General features: G+C 47.6%; 1 long non-coding RNA gene across 5 annotated transcripts; it reads left to right on the plus strand.

Annotated features, from left to right (window-relative positions):
- The first annotated feature begins 445 nt into the window (after positions 1–445).
- Positions 446–16,106, plus strand: LOC136364891 (uncharacterized). Of its 5 annotated transcripts, XR_010744227.1 has the most exons (5): positions 446–989; positions 2,441–2,675; positions 4,614–4,718; positions 13,952–13,998; positions 14,966–16,106. It is a non-coding gene; the product is annotated as an uncharacterized lncRNA (long non-coding RNA). The 5 variants fall into 5 exon arrangements; XR_010744229.1 differs by lacking the exons at positions 13,952–13,998; positions 14,966–16,106 and adding an exon at positions 12,640–12,917; XR_010744228.1 differs by lacking the exons at positions 13,952–13,998; positions 14,966–16,106 and adding an exon at positions 6,236–6,655.
- The last annotated feature ends 1,027 nt before the right edge of the window (positions 16,107–17,133 follow it).

A 17,133-nucleotide genomic window follows, 5' to 3' on the forward strand; every position in this document is an offset into this window, starting at 1 on the left:
TTGGAGGCTTTTGGTCCCAACCTTAGAGAAGCTGTCAGTGTTCTGGCTGCCGGGCAATGCCTCTGCCAGCCCGAGGGTGAAAAAGGAAAGACAGGGCTGTCCAAGTCTCTGGCCAGATAACGCCTGGATTTCACCGCCACGTGATGCAGCTGTTTAGCAGCTTGTGCATGCAAACGCTGTTGAAAACCAAGGGGGCATGGGAGAAAAGGAAGAAACGTTTTATTTCTCCTCTCCCCTCCTCTGCCTGTTTTTGTCATTCTGCTGCTCTCCTGCCCCACTCCTCAGCTATTTGGCAGAATCGCTGCCATTGCAAATGTACGTGACTAATCTGTTACTTGAGGAAACGATTCACAGGCATGAATGACCCAGGCGGTCAGGGAGCTGATGGGATCCTGCGCTGGGAAGAGTGTTTTGGGGGGTTTGGTGTGCTTTTTATTTTTTTTTTTCCCCCTAGAGGGTTCCTCCCTTTGTTAACTGATGGGAGAGAGATACCCATCAGAGTGCTAGATGCACGGATAGGGTCTCTGTTAAAGAGGTGGCCACCCTCTTCCCAGCCCCAGGGGCAAATGTGCTGCACTAGGACTGCACGTCCCTCTTCCTCCCCAGCCACGTGGATGCCGTTCCCTTGCGGTGGCACGGTGCCATCAGCCACAGCGTGCTCGTCGGAGTGCAGAGGCTCTGGAAGGTCTGGGTGTGAGATTAGGGCAGATCCTTACTCGTTCGTCTCCCAACCAGCTCAGGCAGACACCCGAGGCCGTGGGACCGGAATGCTCTGACCTGAATACAGCCAGGCACTGTCCCTCCAAGTCCGGTCCTAGCCTCCCTCCACCACTTTGCTTTTGCTCCGTTTCAGCTGTGCATCCTTAAATGATTCAGGGGCTCCGGGCCAAAGGGCTCTTTGCCCCGCTGGGCTGATCCTGAAGAGAAGGAGTGATGTGCCAGGAGGTCTGGGAGGCGAATGTCATTTCATCACTGTTCTCCCGGGAGAGGTAGAGGGATCCAGCATGGGAACAACGGGGGTGGGGGGGCAGGGGTTAATGAGGAGAAATGGGATAAATTAAAGAAGGGAAAATGTAGGCCAAGTATTTGGGGAAAACATATGTTTAAATGCTGTCAAGCCAAGAATTATTTTCTAAAAAGAAACAACAAAACAAAAACAAACCCAAAAACCCCCCACACTGGAGAATTACTAAATTGTTGGACACAGCTCCTGACTAGGTACCTTGAAAATGTGTTGAATCAGGCTGTTGGTGTGAATTACTAGCCCAGCTCTGGAAAATATACCCTAGGGAGCACCAGCTTTCCTGGTTTTCCACTGATCTTAATGCCAAAGTGAATTCTCTTGAGGCAAAGGGACATTAACTAACTTACAGTGCCATCTAGCCCCGTCTAAGACACAAGACGTCTATGAGTGGTTGCTAATTTTGTTCCTGTAACCGGGAGGCTGAGTCACTTCAGCCCTAACCCACCTCCTAGGTCATGTGCTTGTGGATATAAGTGTATCTTGGAGTACATCCGTGCATGCACTGGGATGTATTTTTAAAAACCTGTCCATGAGCCATAAACGTAAATGCCTGACTGGGAGCCATCCCAGCTGGATAAATGCTATGTGTTTTCATGGCTACTCGAGGTGGGGAGGGCAGCTCAGTGTTCCTTGGGCCTGAGCTGGCACTTCCCTTTGATAAGACCTTACTTTGGATGGCTTAGGGATATGCCAGCCTGCAGGTGCTTGAGCTGGGAGTGTTGGGTGCTGGGTGCTTGCTGTAGGCTATTTGTAGGGACTTCTCCCCAGAGCACTGTTTGTAACAGCTCTCAATGCTCAGAGCATGGGTTTCTACTTTCAGAAGGAAAAAAAAAAAAAAAAGGCAAATATGAAAGCAACAGTGCTGCTGCTACTACTTGTGTTCTGGAACACGGTGAGGGCAGAGGGTGGTGGCTCCAGCTGCTGCTGCCCATGCTGTGCTGTGACTGCATCACTGCATCTTTCACTACATCCACCATAGACACATCATCCCCTGAGAGATAGGGACATGGGGTAAACACATTGAGGGCCACAGAGTGGAAAAAGATGCCTTGGGCTCTCTGGTACAAGGTTGCATGGCCCTCTGAAGTCTGTGATGGTTCTAAAATTGCTGGTTTAACTCTTTGCGCCTCTGCTTTTTACCCTGGTGGGCTCCAGAGGGATTCAGGGGCTGTTGCTGGGGCCTATGGGTTTGGTGCAATATTTTGGTTTTGAGTCTGTAAAGCTGGTGCCAGCCTTTCTCTTCTGCCTTGCAAAAGATTAATGCAGGGAAGCTGGCCAGACTGCCAGAGGTAGCGAAGCAACCTTTTTCTATGGAGGAAAACACCCATTATCCTAACCGGGCTTGGATTACCAGTGTTTTTTCACACTTTCTGCTTTGTGTTTCTTTTTTTTTTTTTGCTCCCTGTGTGCTTGCAGTAATGTCCGTAGCCAGACATATGCTCATGGCCTGGAATGAAGTCGACTGCAATTACATCCTAAGGGAGTCACTCAACGGGGGTTTTGTGGAGGCAGGATGCAGGCTCTGGTGGAGCTGCACATGTGCTGTTAGACCTCCAACTGCACTCGCTCTGCCTTCAGCTTTGTGGGAATAAGGAGCAGCAGGCTCAGAAATACAGCCAGTCTGGTGCACATCTGGAGGCAGTAATTGGAGGTAAGGTGTGCACCTTCTGTTGTCGATCGCATGAGGTCTTGTCTTGCATTAGCGTTTTCAGCATCAAAATTCATCCTTTTAAACACACTTGCTCCCCATCTCCCATGCTCTGTGCTGGTCTGAACCTTCTCCAAGCAGAAAGGTGTTGGGAGCTGGGTTGCAGGCTCGGACCTCTCTCCTGTAAGGCTCCTTGTGCCTTACTTCCTTTATCTCCAAGAGCAGCCAGAAGCACATGCTGTGGCAACATAATCATTTAATCCAGGCTGGTGAAACCTGTTCTCCAGATGAACAACTGACAGATCATTTGCTCTGTAGCTCTGCATATGAATGCAATGTTTGTTGGCGTGGAGGGATGCCGGTGCCAGTTTTCCACTCCAGTTTCCAGCAAAACCAAGCAGCAGCCTGACCAGGAATCTGCTTCCAGCTCCTTCCTCTGCTCCCTGCAACATCCTTGTTGCAGCCATGTTAGTGCTGGGGCTCTTCCTCCCTGGCTGCTGGCTGCTGATGTGGATGCAGTAGGGGCACAGATTCCTGGCAGGCTCTTGGAGGAGCGCAGCAGGCCTGTGGCACCCAGGATAGGAACATGTTTGCCTGGGGAGGCAGGTGATACCTGAAAGGGTGCAGCCAAAACTAACAAAGGTGTGTTCAGAGATAGATACAGTTTGATCTTTAGCCCCTGATACAAACCTTGCCTTGTCTGGGGAAGCTGCGCTGCCAAGCCCTCTTGTAAGGGCGTAACAGCCTGGCGGATTGCGGGTGATTCCACCAGTGGGTTGGAGTGAGGACATGTGCTGCTGCCTCCCTTGCAACTGCTGTGAGTTACCAGGGGCAAGGGAGAGGTGCACCCCTTGTTTTAGGCCTCTGAAGTCCTCAGGTCTGAATGTCAGATGTGAGGAGATGGTGCTCTCATAGTCTCATGTGCCATCATAGAATTACAGAATGGTTTGGGTTGGAAGGGACCTTAAGGATCATCAAATTCCAAGCCCCTTGCCATAGGCAGGGACACCTGCCACCAGACAAGGTTACTCAAAGCCCTGGCCTTGAACACTTCCAGGAATGGAGCATCTACAGCTTGTCTGAACAACCAGTTCCAGTGTCTCACCATGCTTACAGTAAAGAATTTCTTCCTTGTATCTAATCTAAATCTACTTCCAGTTAAAGGCATTACCTCTTGTCCCATCACTACATGCCCTTGTCAAAAGAGCAGAGCCAGTGGTTCATTGCACATTGTGCAAATGTATGTGCTTATGTAGGTTTTCTGAGTGCCCAGAAAATCTGACATCTAAGTGCTGGAGATACTTCTGGTGAACGGCCTGTCCTGCTCTGCTGAGGTTCTTGTTTGCTGCTTCTCTGGTTTCAGGGTCCATCCCTTCCAGATTTTGTAATGCAAGCAGCAGCTGACACTCTGACAGCCCAGCTGATGGCTTGGTGGTGGCACGAAACCAGGGAGAGGGCTGTGGTGTGCACTGGTGGCAGCCACTGCTCGACAAACAGCACTAGAAACTTACCAGGTGAATATGCAATGGTTTTGCCAACATATTCTTTATTTTTGGCCTAAGGAGCAGGCTAGGGCTGAGACTTTTGCCTCCTGAATTGCCTGATTTACTTGCACTGTCTCTGAGGATGGAAAGCTGACAGAAGCTGCTTGCATTCAGATTGCAATCCAGACTCTTTTGAAATGCCTTTTTTGAGAAGAGCACACATTAAATATTTTTTGGGACAGCCCTGTGAGGTTGGCTCAACCTCCAGAAACACTTTCCAAAGCTTGTTGTCCAGAATAGTGTGCTCTAAAAATGCACTGCATCCCCCTGCACTAGCTGGTCCGACCTACTGTGACCATACAACAGGGTTTTTCATTCAGCTCAGATGAGATTCATATTAAGATCTGTATTAGTTGCACAGTGAAACAACTTCTTTTTCTTCCTTGTTCCCTGTTAGGCACCTCCAGTGCCTGTCTCTGTGCTAGATGAGAGCCTGTGGGGAGTTCAAGGAGAGCAGGTCTGGGCCGTGTATCACCCTGTCACCAGGACCAAGCTGGGAGAGGTCAGTACATGCGCACAGCTCGGAGCAATGTGTACTGTGCTCGGATGGGGGTGGGCGGGATGGGAGGTTTGAAACCGTCACTGGTATTTTATCTTCAGTTTAGCATGGCTCAGGTTTGTCAGCAAAACACCATGGTCCTGAAATTTCAAGCCTGAGGCAGAGCTGGGAAGAACATCCTAGAGCTCTTGGGTTTCTGTCTAAGACTTTGGACGCAGCTTCAGTCAAAGATTCTCCCTTCCTGAAAGGAGAGAGGTGTCCAAGTGTAATGTTTACATCAGTTAAGTGAGGTCCTCCCAGACCTATTCAACCCCCTGCCTCTACATAACTTTTTTTTGGCAAGCATTAACTAATAAGGAAGGGAATAAATCTTGCTTGAACTTATTTTTCTTTCTGCTCCTGTGTCCCACCCCTGGGTGCCTCATGGCAGGTTCTACAGAGGCAAAAACCAGCACTTCTGTAGAGGCAGATTAGCAGTGTGCAAAATGATCTCTCTCCTCCTTGTGCACCCCAGAGCCCAGAAACTCCCTCATCTCTCCAGCCTTGCAGCCCAGCTGTCCCAAACCCCAGACAGCCCAGGGATGGATAACAGCAGGCTGCTCTCTGCACTGCAGCCCAGGCGATGAAGGAGATAATGGGAATGATTTCTTGGTACAAGTACAAGCATGAATCCTCTGAAGAAATACGAAGTCTAGTTGCGGTGGGAAAAAAAAAAAAAAAAAAAAAAGAAAAATAAAGCAAATGTACACGTGCACACATACAACCTCGACCTCATGTAACGTTTGAGGGTTTGGTTGTGTCTGACTTTCTTTCTCAGCTGCTGGTCCTTGAACTCCTCCCAGTGTGGTTCCACCACTGGAGGAACAGCTGGTGTGCTGAGGTGCACTGCAGGGCTGCCAGCTCTCCTCACTGCAGATTAAGCCTTGCACTCTGTTACTGGGGGATTTCCTTGAAGCCCTCCTGCCTCTCTGCCAGAGTGCTCAGATTGTGTGAGAGCTGTGCCTTTTGGTGGGAGAAAAAGGGGCGGGGAGTGGGGGGGGAACTAATTTAGAAAAAATGTTTCTGGCACTCAGGGTTGTGTAGGAAAATTAACAAATAGGAAATGAGTGTGACCTACAGTGAGTAAAATAATAATCTTTTTGCCCTGAGCAGGGCTGTATGAGCTGTTTGGATGACATGTGGCGGAGCAGGGGTGTGGAAGAAAATGAAGCCCTTCTCAGTGCTGCAGGCCTTTTGCCACTGCAAGTGAAAGAGTCAAAACTTATTTTGCCACTCTGGATGTTAACTCATGACTGGCAATTGCTTTAGCTATGGTGAATGAAGCCCAAGGAAAGGTCCATCACAGATTAACTCCTAAGCCTTAGGGTGTTTTGCTAAGTGAGGTGCCAGACCAGTCTGCAGAAATCTTGTTCTTGAATTATGATTCCTTTTAAATATTAGACCCCACCTGCAAAGATGAAATGTTTCCTGGCCTCACTTTTCAGTATTGCTGTTCTTTCCATCCTCTATTGGTTCCAAAGAGGGTACAGAGACAAGAGTTTTCAATACCTGCAAATTTCCATCTGGTTTGTTAGCAGCACTCCTCATGAAGGGGATTATGAAAAGTTGGAGATGCTACAGGTAAGCATCCAAACAGTAATCCTGGCTTCCACAATGAGGCAGTGTGTTTTGTATGGTTAGAGCAGCAGGAACAGGACTCATGAGTGACAGAGCAAAAAAATCAGTGATTGCTATTTGGCAGGAGATACATTGTCAAGCTAGGCAAGTATCTCCATTGTGGTCTCTGACTCACAATTCAAGTATGCTGGGAACATTTGAGGGGGTTGGGTCAGTTCTTTAAGCAGTGGGAAAACAAGGCTTTAATGCATCACGGCATAACTTTGGGTCTGTGCTCTGCTGTTCTGCTTTTCTTTGAGGAAACTGGTGTGGCTGGCGGTGGGGAGAGGGAGGTGTTGTGAAACCACACACACACACACACACTCACATGTGATTTTAATCCCTCCTAGCAGTGTTTCAGACTCATTTGACTGTGGTGGCTGAGCCGAACCACTTCTGACTTGCCCTCCTGAAGGTGAACGGAGGACAAGGCTGTGCGGTGGTGCTGGTGACAATTCGGTTTCAACCTCTGCTGCAGCAGCCTGCCTGAGGTATGCAATGCAGAGGAGTTCGTGGAGGGGCTCACCAGCTCCTTCCAGCTATTCATTAACACTCTGTGGGCACAAAGAGTGTCACCAACTGGCTGGTGAAACCAGGCTTGCAGCTCTGGTGTGTGTGGTCATTATGGTGGCAAAAAGCAGCCGGGCTGTTCTGGTGAATCAGGCTGTGAGGGCAGGGAGGCGTGCCAGCAGCTCGGCTCTCCTGCTTCCTTCCACTGCTGCAGATAACGCCGTGCAGCCTCCCGGGGAGGGAGGTGCATTCATGCCCTTACCAAAGGTGTTTTCTGTTGATATGGTGTGTTCCTGCACATGGAGGGGAAGGCAGATATGGCCAGACATCCTCTCCCAGATCATGTTGCGTGGGTGAGAGCGGCTGCTGGCAGAGGGGTTGCTCCTTTGTGCTCCTCCGGCTGGAGGCAAGCACCCATTTGGGGATGCTTCCCGGAAAATACAATTGTACAGTGAGCAGATGCTTTATGTCCAGAAGCTTTGCACTTCCTGCTCCTGGGAGGGGCTGGAAGAAGAACCAGGAAATGCTGTAGGAAAAGTATAGCCAAAAATGGTCAAGCCCAGGTAAGGAGCAGCCATATGGCAGATGAGCTGCTGGCTCCGTAATTAAGCCAAGTGCTGGGGATGCAAGAGGCTTGGCTGTGCTCGGTTGAGAGCCTGGCTTCCTGTGTGCTCCTCGCTGCTATGATTCTGACCAGAAATTCCATTTTTGACCTGAAAAATCTTCCAGATGAAAATTTAATCATAAAAGTGATGTATTCCCACAAGAAAGTTCAATGTCAGCAAATAAGCATTTTTTTTCCTGAAAAACCTATTTTATTCACACACACAAAAACCTGGCTCCCACTGATTCCAGGCTAGAGCATTACCCTGCTAAAAACTCTGTTGATTTGTTTAATAAAACATATTGTGGTTTGCTATTAGCATCTATTAGGCGTATAAGTTGCAAAGAATTGATACCAGTCCTGAAGTCCTCTTGAATGGGATAAATTTTCTTGGCAAGTTATTATATCATGACCTATGCTATATCCGTGATTTATAAAAGGTTTCTGGCAGTGGAGAAGTGGGATGAATCAATCATGGGAGTGTTAAACCAGATAACGAGATTTTCTTTCCTTTGGTGCAACAAATTACTTGCTTTCTGTAGAGCAAAGGTGCAAGCATTCTCCTCCAGATGATGTGACTTGTAACACGGACTTTGTAAATATTTTCCTTATGTAAAGGTCTTTGCTCCTGGTTGTTATTGATTCCATATTTACTTGGGATCTTTGCATGCAGAGGATGGCTTTTGGTTTGTGAAGAGGAACTTCTCAGAGGCTGGACCCTTTCCCCTCACACTCCTGAGTCTCTCCAAGATTGTGATGCTCAGAAAGACTGCTTAGGGGCAAGGTGCTTTTCTGTGTCTAACAGAAAGCTCTGCAAGCTCATTAATAGAGGCCAGATAAAATAAAGCTTGGAAAGTCAACATGTTCAAGAAGATATGCTGTTCTGGGAAACAAGCGGAGAGGAGGTGTGTATTTATGTGAACAAAAGAAGTCCAAACTGTAAACCATAATACATCTGTTTGCTCATTAATGCATCTGATGCTGACTAATTCCAGGGGTGTTCCTGCTGCCCAGCAGCAAAAGTGCAAATAAGTGGACAGCTGTGATTTAGTGCCAAATATTTGAACACATCGTGACAATTCAGGCCACCCACTCTCTTAAGTAAATACAACTTCTGGAGAATCATTTCAAACTGGGCTGAAGTGCAGAGCAGTCACTTTCATGTGCATCTCGGCCAAATGGTCCTTAAGTATTTGGGGCCAAACTTTGCCTTCTGTTGCACCCTGGGAGCCCCCATTCTCTCCAGAGTTTGCACTATGTAGCTGAAGGGCAGAGCTGACTCTCGATGCTAATCTGACTTTTTCTAGCTCAGTAAGTACAATTTCACATGTAAATGTGAATGTGGAACAGATCTGGACTCGATTAGCTCCTGAAGCCTTGACAAAAAGCCATAATTGTTTATCCAGATGATGTTTCTTTCTCTCTCTTTTATTTTCTCTACACTTTAAACCCCAGGTTTTAATGGGCTTGTGAAATAAATACATGATTTATTTTACTATTAATACATAAATACGTGGTATCAAAAGTGTGAGGAAAGCCCTTCCCTTCTTCTCAGCAGGGCTAAATGATCACTTGGTGCACACTTCAGCTGTGCTCTCCAGAGCCTTGGGCAGGGGCGGCTGCGGATCTGACAACGAGAGGGAGGGTATTTCCAAGACAACACTTAGCCCGGGGCTCCCGTTACAGATGTGAAGGACCTGTGATACATATATATATATATATATATTTTTTTTTTTCCCCTGGTAGGCAGTGAAATCTGTGCTAGTGGCTATATCTGGGTCACAGGGTTGTTGGAGGAGGAGAAAAACAAGGGAATATGGAAAAAATATTGTATTTATCAGGGTAATCTAGTTTAGGAGCACAAGTACTAAAACATTTTAATCACAGTCATACGGCTGTGTGTCACTGCAGGGCAGAATTAAGGCTATTTGTATGCCTTGGTAGCACACTGCCACACTTCAACAAGTTTGAATTTATTTTAAGCATAACTTTAACTCTGAATTCCCTGGGTTTGTAATGTCTGGTCTGGAAATAAATGCAACCTCTTTATATTGTACTTCACTCTTAAAATAGGCTTTCCACTTTAGCTCCGTTTCTGTTGGCTCGGCAAGAGCATGGGCTGTCATTTCCTGCCCTGCTGGGTTTGCTGTTAAATGGAGAGGGCGGTGTATCCGAATAAAGGAATACAGCAGTAAAAGCTGGGATGGGAGGGGGATGGCACTCCCAGGGCAGCTGTGCCACAGCTCACTTATTGCTATAACTGCCCATGCCTGACTATGTCCTGCATCAATGTGTGGCTACCTTTGGCACAGAGATGATTTCCTTGGGGAGTGAAGGAGCTCACAAGGAGTCAGAGTTCCAAATTCGGTTTTATGCTGTGAAAGTGACATTGTGATCTCACCTCCCAGTATGGCCACTGGAATTGGTGGCATGATGTTCAGCTCACACCAGGCTGCTTGTGAACTTGGCTCACAGCTCTGGAGCTGTGTGCTCTAGGTCTTCATGTGCCACGATGGAGAGGCTCCTCCTGGCCAGGCTGGGCACAGCTGGCCCAGCAGCGTGCCCAGGGATGTGGCACAGGGATAGTGCCCTGAAGAAGTTACTCCTCCTTCTGTGATGGGGAAGGCTGATGGCTCAGGGAGCTCTGGGGACAGAGTCCATGCCCTGGCTGTTTTTAACACGGATTTCTATGGACAAAGCCCCTTCTTAATAGGAGAGAAAGAGCATAATTCCTGGAGTTTCTCTGCCTTGGCTTCTGCCTGCAGCCTTCTCCCAAGCCATCCTGCTGGGCTTCTTGCCTTGCTGCACATCCAGAGATACAGTGAATACATATGTGCCCCATCTCTCCCTCTCTCTCTTGTGTGAGTTCCCTCACTCTCTCCCTAATTCCCCTCCCAATACACCCATGCCCTACCCCCTGACTAAAGCAAAATTTCCCTCTTTTTTTGGCAGCTGGCCTTCCCAGGGGCCCAGACTAACAGAAGCCTGAGCCCTGACTGACTGTGCCTTGGCCAGAGCAGAACAACTCTTTGCTGAGAGATAATGTTGCCTTAAAGGAGAAGGGATTTTTTATTTCCCTATCTGTTTCCCTATCTTGCTCACCCGTTTGTTTCTAGGCTCCCCTGGGGAGAGCGATGCTTGTGCCTGGGACCTGCTGCCTCTCAGTCACCTGCTGGGAGTTCCCTTCTTCCAGGACAATCTTCCTGGCTTTGGAGCTCATCTCTGAGTCAGGCCTCCCATAATTAAAGCAAGCCTTGCTCTTGACTTTCTGCAAGCTCTGGATTTCTGCAAGGCCTTTCCAGGACTTGCAGCTTTCCTCCAGCTCAGCCCTTGCAAGCCAAGTGATGAGGCTTCCAGGGCTTCTCCCACGGGATGGCTCCAATGCATGCATCTCACTGTCAGGAAGCTTTTCCTGACACTCAGCCTAAATTTTCCCCTTTTCAAATGTCATCCTGGCACTCCTACTTAGAATGCACTTTCTGTGTGTCTCACTCCCTCTGAGCAGGCTGTGCTTTTCCCTCTCCACTGCCTGGGCTCTTTCTGGTGCTTGCTGGCTGTCACCCACTTTTCTCGCACCCGCCTCAGCTTGGCCAGTCCAAGCACATTATCTTACAGCTCATTTCCCTTTATAAATCAAACCTCCCAGGCATTTTCCTATTTTTTTTCTAGTTCTTTCTTTTACTTTTTTTTTTTCTTTCTTTTTTCCTTCTTCTTTTCCCTTCTCCCCCCCATACAGGAGGGATTTTTGGGTGTCTGCCCCATGATTCAGAACATTTTTCTCTCTACTTTCACTGGCAACAGTTTTAATATAAAGTGCTGACATTTCTTTGTTGCTGTGAGCAGCTCCCTCTCAGAGTAATGAATGGCCGGGAACAGGTAAATGCACAACCAGAGGTCCTGGGAGCAGCCCAGACAGGTGCCTCTCCACCTGTGCCATGCTCATGCAAACTCTCCACTACAGACTGAGCTCCCACTGTTGCCTTCCTCTGTGTAGAGTCATGATCACTCTCCCTTGTTTGCACTCTTCTCATGGATTTTGTGGGTCTGAGGATATTAAACCTCTGCTGAGGTAGGTCTGTGTGGGCAATGACCTTGAGTTCAGGGAGGGGCAGGCTCTGCCTCATGGTGTGCATACATGAAATGTCTCCATGTGCCTCATTTCTTTATCAAGCCAGCCTGAATGTGCTTCCTGATGAGGAACAGAGCAGCACCAGAATGGAAAAGAGACAGGTTGCTTTTCCTTCTGTGTCCAACTTCTTTGCTACTACATGACATGAGTTTTGTTAAGGATCAGGACCTAGGCTGAAGGGCTGAGCGGCTTTCACACTTTGCACTGCCACTGGCATTGAGTTCTTGCTTTTCCATAGCCAGTTGCTCCATGCAAAGCGACAAAAGTGACTATGGAGGTTGCCATGACAGCTCCAAGGAGAAACTGGGTCAGCCCTGCAGCCAGTGGAGGGGACCAGTCATGGCTGCCTGGTGGTCACTCACAGGCCCAGATGTGTTCCAGCTCTCATTACTGGGCTGACTGCACTGGTTCTGCATTTTCTGGGCAGAAACCAAAGAGTTTCAAACTTGGTTACCATTTTAAAGTTAGTGTGGCTAAAATGGTTGGTTGGAACCCCACACCACTGCCATGGCAACAGATACATGGCACATTTTTTTTGGAACATGAAATGAGAGCAGATTTTCTGGTGCATAAGTAACTCTTCTGAGAAGATGCTGAGAAACTAGAATTAGGAATAACATACTGAGGGGACTGGAGATATCAAGCCAGTAGAACTGAATACAGGATCATTTCAAAATTAGAAAGAAAGTCAAGGATGAATGGTGAGGCTAAGAAAGTGCTTTGGCCAGTACAATTCCTTGTTATTGTGTCCTCCTCCATAGACTCAAGACCAGCTATGAAACACATCATTGGTTTCACGTCAAAGAAGGTTTTTCAACTGATAAAAGTGCATGTTCATTGATTATTGATCCCTTTGGAAAATATGGTCACAAGTGTTTCAGGGGAGCATTGCTGAGAACTGTGGAAGATCTATCCTTTTGTTCCAGCCTTTTACCCACCTCACTGTCTATGTTATCCTCCTCAGTATCAATTATATCGATCTGTTAATTCTCCTTTTCTCTTCCTACTTGCCACTTGTGAGTCAGAAGTCCAGGAATCTGGGTACCCTCCTTGAAGAAAAGAAGGGACGGGTAAGGCACATCAAACAGTCCCTGCAGTGGAAGCCAAGGTCACCGTTGTTCCTCTCTTTTGTCATCACCATAATTCTGTGCAGAAGGACAGACACAGATGGAAGCACCACATGGATGGTCCTCCCATTGGTCATGTATTATCAGCAGTTTCATAACGGAGTAGTTTTAGGCTTATCTCCAGCTCTGCTTTTTTGTAGATACCACTGACAGGTAATGGTGTGACCTGTTTAATAGTGTGACTCTGTGGTTATTTCCATGTAAAAGAAAATACATACTTTTGTAGAGATCAGGAGATTTTTGGGGAATTACCCATGTGAAATATAAATTGCTGCACTGAACTGCCTGACTTTTGTACACACACACACACATGCACACACACAAAATCATGGATCAAACTGCGAAGTTTGCTCCATAAAAGTGGTGATGATTTTGAAGGTTTTGATGCTGCCTTTTGCAGCCCTTTTCCTGTCACAGAGGCAAGGAGCACAAGAGGGTTTGCCCCACGGGGCACTGACAGCTTGGCACTTTGCACTGTATGGCTGGAGGGTCACTGAGCCTGGCATTACCTGGCCAGAAGCAGAGTTGTGGCAGTGACCCCGAGCCTTTGGAAAAGGTGCCTCTGTTTCTCTGCAGGTAGCCACTGCTGGGACAGTGGTTTAGCCATGGCAACAGAATGATGACCTGTGCTTGCTGAGCACTACCATTGCACAAGCAGCACTTTTCTGAGATCAAAAAAGCCCTGGCTCTGTCGGCTGGGCTGGGCTCAGGGTCTTTCAATGTTGGAGTCCCTCTGAGGCATCAAAACATGCAAATCCTTCCTGCTGGCCTCATCCCTGCCTGGTTTTCCTGTCTTTGACCCTGTCTGGATGCAAGGTGCCCACCCAACCTGCTCTATCACTCCCCTCCTTAGGTGGACAGGAGAGAGAAAAGGCTCCTTGATTGAGATAAGGTCAGGTAGAGATCACTCAACAATTACAGTCATGGGCAAAACAGACTAGACTTGAGGGAATTAGTTGAATTTATGATCAATCAAATCAGAGTATGATAATGAGAAATAAAACCTTGAAAACATCTTCCACCCACTCCTTCATTCTTCCTGGACTTGACTTCACTTCCAGATTTTTTACCTGCTCCCCATGGGGCAGGGGGATGGGGAACTGGGGCTACAGTGCAGGGGCGACAGGGAGCTGGAGCTGTGGTCAGTTCATCACACATCTGCTGCTCCTTCCTCAGGGAGGGGACTCCTCACATTCTTTCTCTGTTCTAGCCAAGGGACTCTCCCATGGAATACAATTCTCCATGAATTTCTGCAAGGTGAGTCCTTCCGACAGGCTGAAGTTCTTGATGATCTTCCCCGCCATGGGTCCCTTCCACAGGGTGCAGTCCTTCAGGAACAGCCTGCTCCAGTGTGGGTCTCCCACAGGGTCACAAGTCCTGCCAGCAAACCTGTTCCAGGGTGGGCTCCTCTCTCCACAGGGCCGCAGATCCTGCCAGGAGCCTGCTGCAGCATGTGCTTCCCATGGGGTCACATCCTCCTTTGTGCACTTCCACCTGATCCTCCGTGGGCTGCAGGTGGATCTCTGCTCCGCTGTGAACCTCCTGGGCCAGCAGCACGGGAATCTCTGCTCTGGCATCTGGAGGTCCTCCTCCCCCTCCTCCTTCCCTGACCTTGGTGTCTGCAGGGCTGTTTCTCTCACATATTCTCACTCCTCTCTCCAGCTGCAATTGCTCTTGTGCGGCAACTTTTTCTCCTTAAACGCATTATCTCAGAGCGGCTAACACCATCAGTGATGGGTTCAGCTTTGGCCAGCTTCAGGTCCATCTTAGGTCTAGCTGGCAATGGTTCTATTGGACATGGGAGAAACTTCTGGCAGCCTCTGACAGAGGTCACCCTTAGAGCACTCCCCTACAAAAACCTTGCCATACAAACCAAGTACACTGTCTTGGACATCACCTCCTCTCCAAATTAATCTGAAAGCATTTCTTTCCAATGTTTCTAGAATCTCATAAGGGACCTTAATCCCTTCATCATCCTCCTCATGCAAAATGTACCTGGAGTGCCGGATGGCTGAATAACCTCTCATGCACTGAGAGCCATTAGCATTTGAATTAGTGACGTGAGGATAGCAGGAGATTATCCCATTTAACAGCTGTTGAGTGCTGTTGAAGGGACACCCTCAGGAAGAATGAACAAAAATGTAGTAAATTCTTCTCTTTTAGTAAGGGTTTTCCTGCCTTCTGTGAATATTGACATGCTTGAAAACTGGTGCATTTTCCACAGGGACATCTTATGATTGTTAAACCTCTCTCCTGGAGAGAGCTAAACACCTCAGTACACCAACAGCATGCCAGCAGATGAGAGTGAGAAAGTGGCACTGTCCCCAAACAAGAAGGGAAGTGGTCCTGCCTATTTAGAAAACGGGCTCAGGCAAGCATAAAGAGAACAGTCATAAGAAAGCTGGAAAAAAATGCAAAAGTTAAAGCATCTCCTCTGCTCTAGAGCACTTCAGCCGTAAGGGATGTGCCTGGGATTGGCCTCACTGCAATTTTCCTAGGGGAAATGTGACTGCTTCAGAGGGCAGGAGGAGCCAGGCAGCAGTTAGAACCTTCAGTGTGATATAAAAGATGAGCAAAAAATGACTTCTCTGATGATTTGACTAGATGCAGAGAAGTGCATTTTGAAATTGTAGGCTCTATCAGACATATTGCATAAGGAAGCCTTTCTGTATGCAGGGCAGCTTTGCAAAAGAAGACAAAAGTGAACAGGAATTATTGCAGTTATTAGTGTAGATAAATCTCTCTCTCCTGGTATATGACTCCATTTCTCTTGATCATATGTTAAGAAAAAAGCCTAGTACAAGACCTCGTCATCACAAGGAAGTGCTGTCTGGGTCCTGCATCAAAGACATTAAAACATGACTCTCTCCATCTCCCACTTGGAGTCTCGAACATGACTCATTTTGAAGCTCTGCCTTTTAGAGTAAGCTGAAGGAACTGAGGATGCTGCATTTTCACAAGGATTCACCTATGTCACCTCCCACTGGGATGCTGGTGACCTGCCTCCCAGCCTTTCAGAAGGTCAGGTCCCTCATTCAGGTGTGTTGGTGGTGCCTGATCTCCTTTCTAAAAGCTGTCTTAGGCTTGAGATGTTTGTGGAAAGTTGACTTCATTGTTTCCCCAGGATCAGCATCTCAGAGAAAACAGAAATAGCCCCCTTAGGTTTTGTCTTCAGAGGAGACTGAGTGGGACAGCGATGAGGGAGAAGTGAAGTGGATTTTTTGTCCTTCTGTGATTCGAAGCTGATCACCAGACATGTGTGCTTTGGGGGAGGTTACCACTGCAGGGTTAGAAAATCAGCTTAAAATGGTGAGGATGTCCCTGGGGCAGAAGTGGTGAGAGTGGGCAAATAGAAATATTTTCCCTTTTTTTTTTTTTTAGAACTGGAAGTTTTTGTTTCCTTTAGACTTAAGGGGGATAAACATTTTCTAACAAGCCGGAGGATTTTATGGGGTACAAAGTTTTCCCATTTGACTTTTCAACCCCTTTCAATACAATTTTTGTCTTCTCTATCACTAATTTTTTCTTTCTCTTTGAATAAACTCCCTTTGAGGTGTGTGCAGTGGCAATATGCAGGCACAGGTGAGGATATAGAAACATTTACAGTGTTAAATAACATCCTTCCTATTATTTCCTCCCTAATTATTTTTACCCTCTGTGATGACCACTTCCAGTCTAATGAATATAAGCATTATTTTCATACAAAGTAGTGGTAGCAACAAAGATGAAGACACCTCTTTTTAACCTTCCTTGTTTTCAAGCAGGGCCTTTTTCATACCACCCTTACCACTTATCTGACCAGTAAATCTGCAAATACATGCAAATGGTATTTACTGTGTTGTTACATGTACCTTGGAGCAGATGGTGAACCAGTACCAAAGCTCACATTTTTACACCTTTATGCAGCATCTGGGGAGCTGGATTAAATTCCTGCCCTGCTTGGGGCTTCACACAGACCTCTGCCTCTGTGGCAAGTGACTCACAACTGCTGCCAATCCCAACTGCATTGTTTCAGGGTATTTTTCTTCATGCAGTATGAATAAAAGAATGCTGACAACACTTCCTCCACCTCCCTGTCCCCCCTGCCCACGAGTAATATTTCCAAAGAGCCATGCCAAGGTTTTGAGCCATTATTGTGTGTGCTGCTGGTGTCTCAGTCACCTGGGTGCCCTGCTTTTTCCATGCTCTGTGGCCCAGTTCAGCTGATATTGCAGCATCCTCGGGTGCTGTGCGTGGGCTGTTCAGTGAGGCAGATGCAGGGAGCTGTTGGGTGTGCTGCAGGATGGAACCCAGGGCAGAGCCCTCTTTGCTCACTGACATGGAAAAAGGAGTGGGAAGCACTGTTCTAGGACATGAACTGAGCTTGTGGAAAGACTCCTGGTGACATTAAAC

This window comes from Sylvia atricapilla, chromosome 1, assembly GCF_009819655.1.
Source record: "Sylvia atricapilla isolate bSylAtr1 chromosome 1, bSylAtr1.pri, whole genome shotgun sequence".
NCBI lineage: Eukaryota > Metazoa > Chordata > Aves > Passeriformes > Sylviidae > Sylvia > Sylvia atricapilla.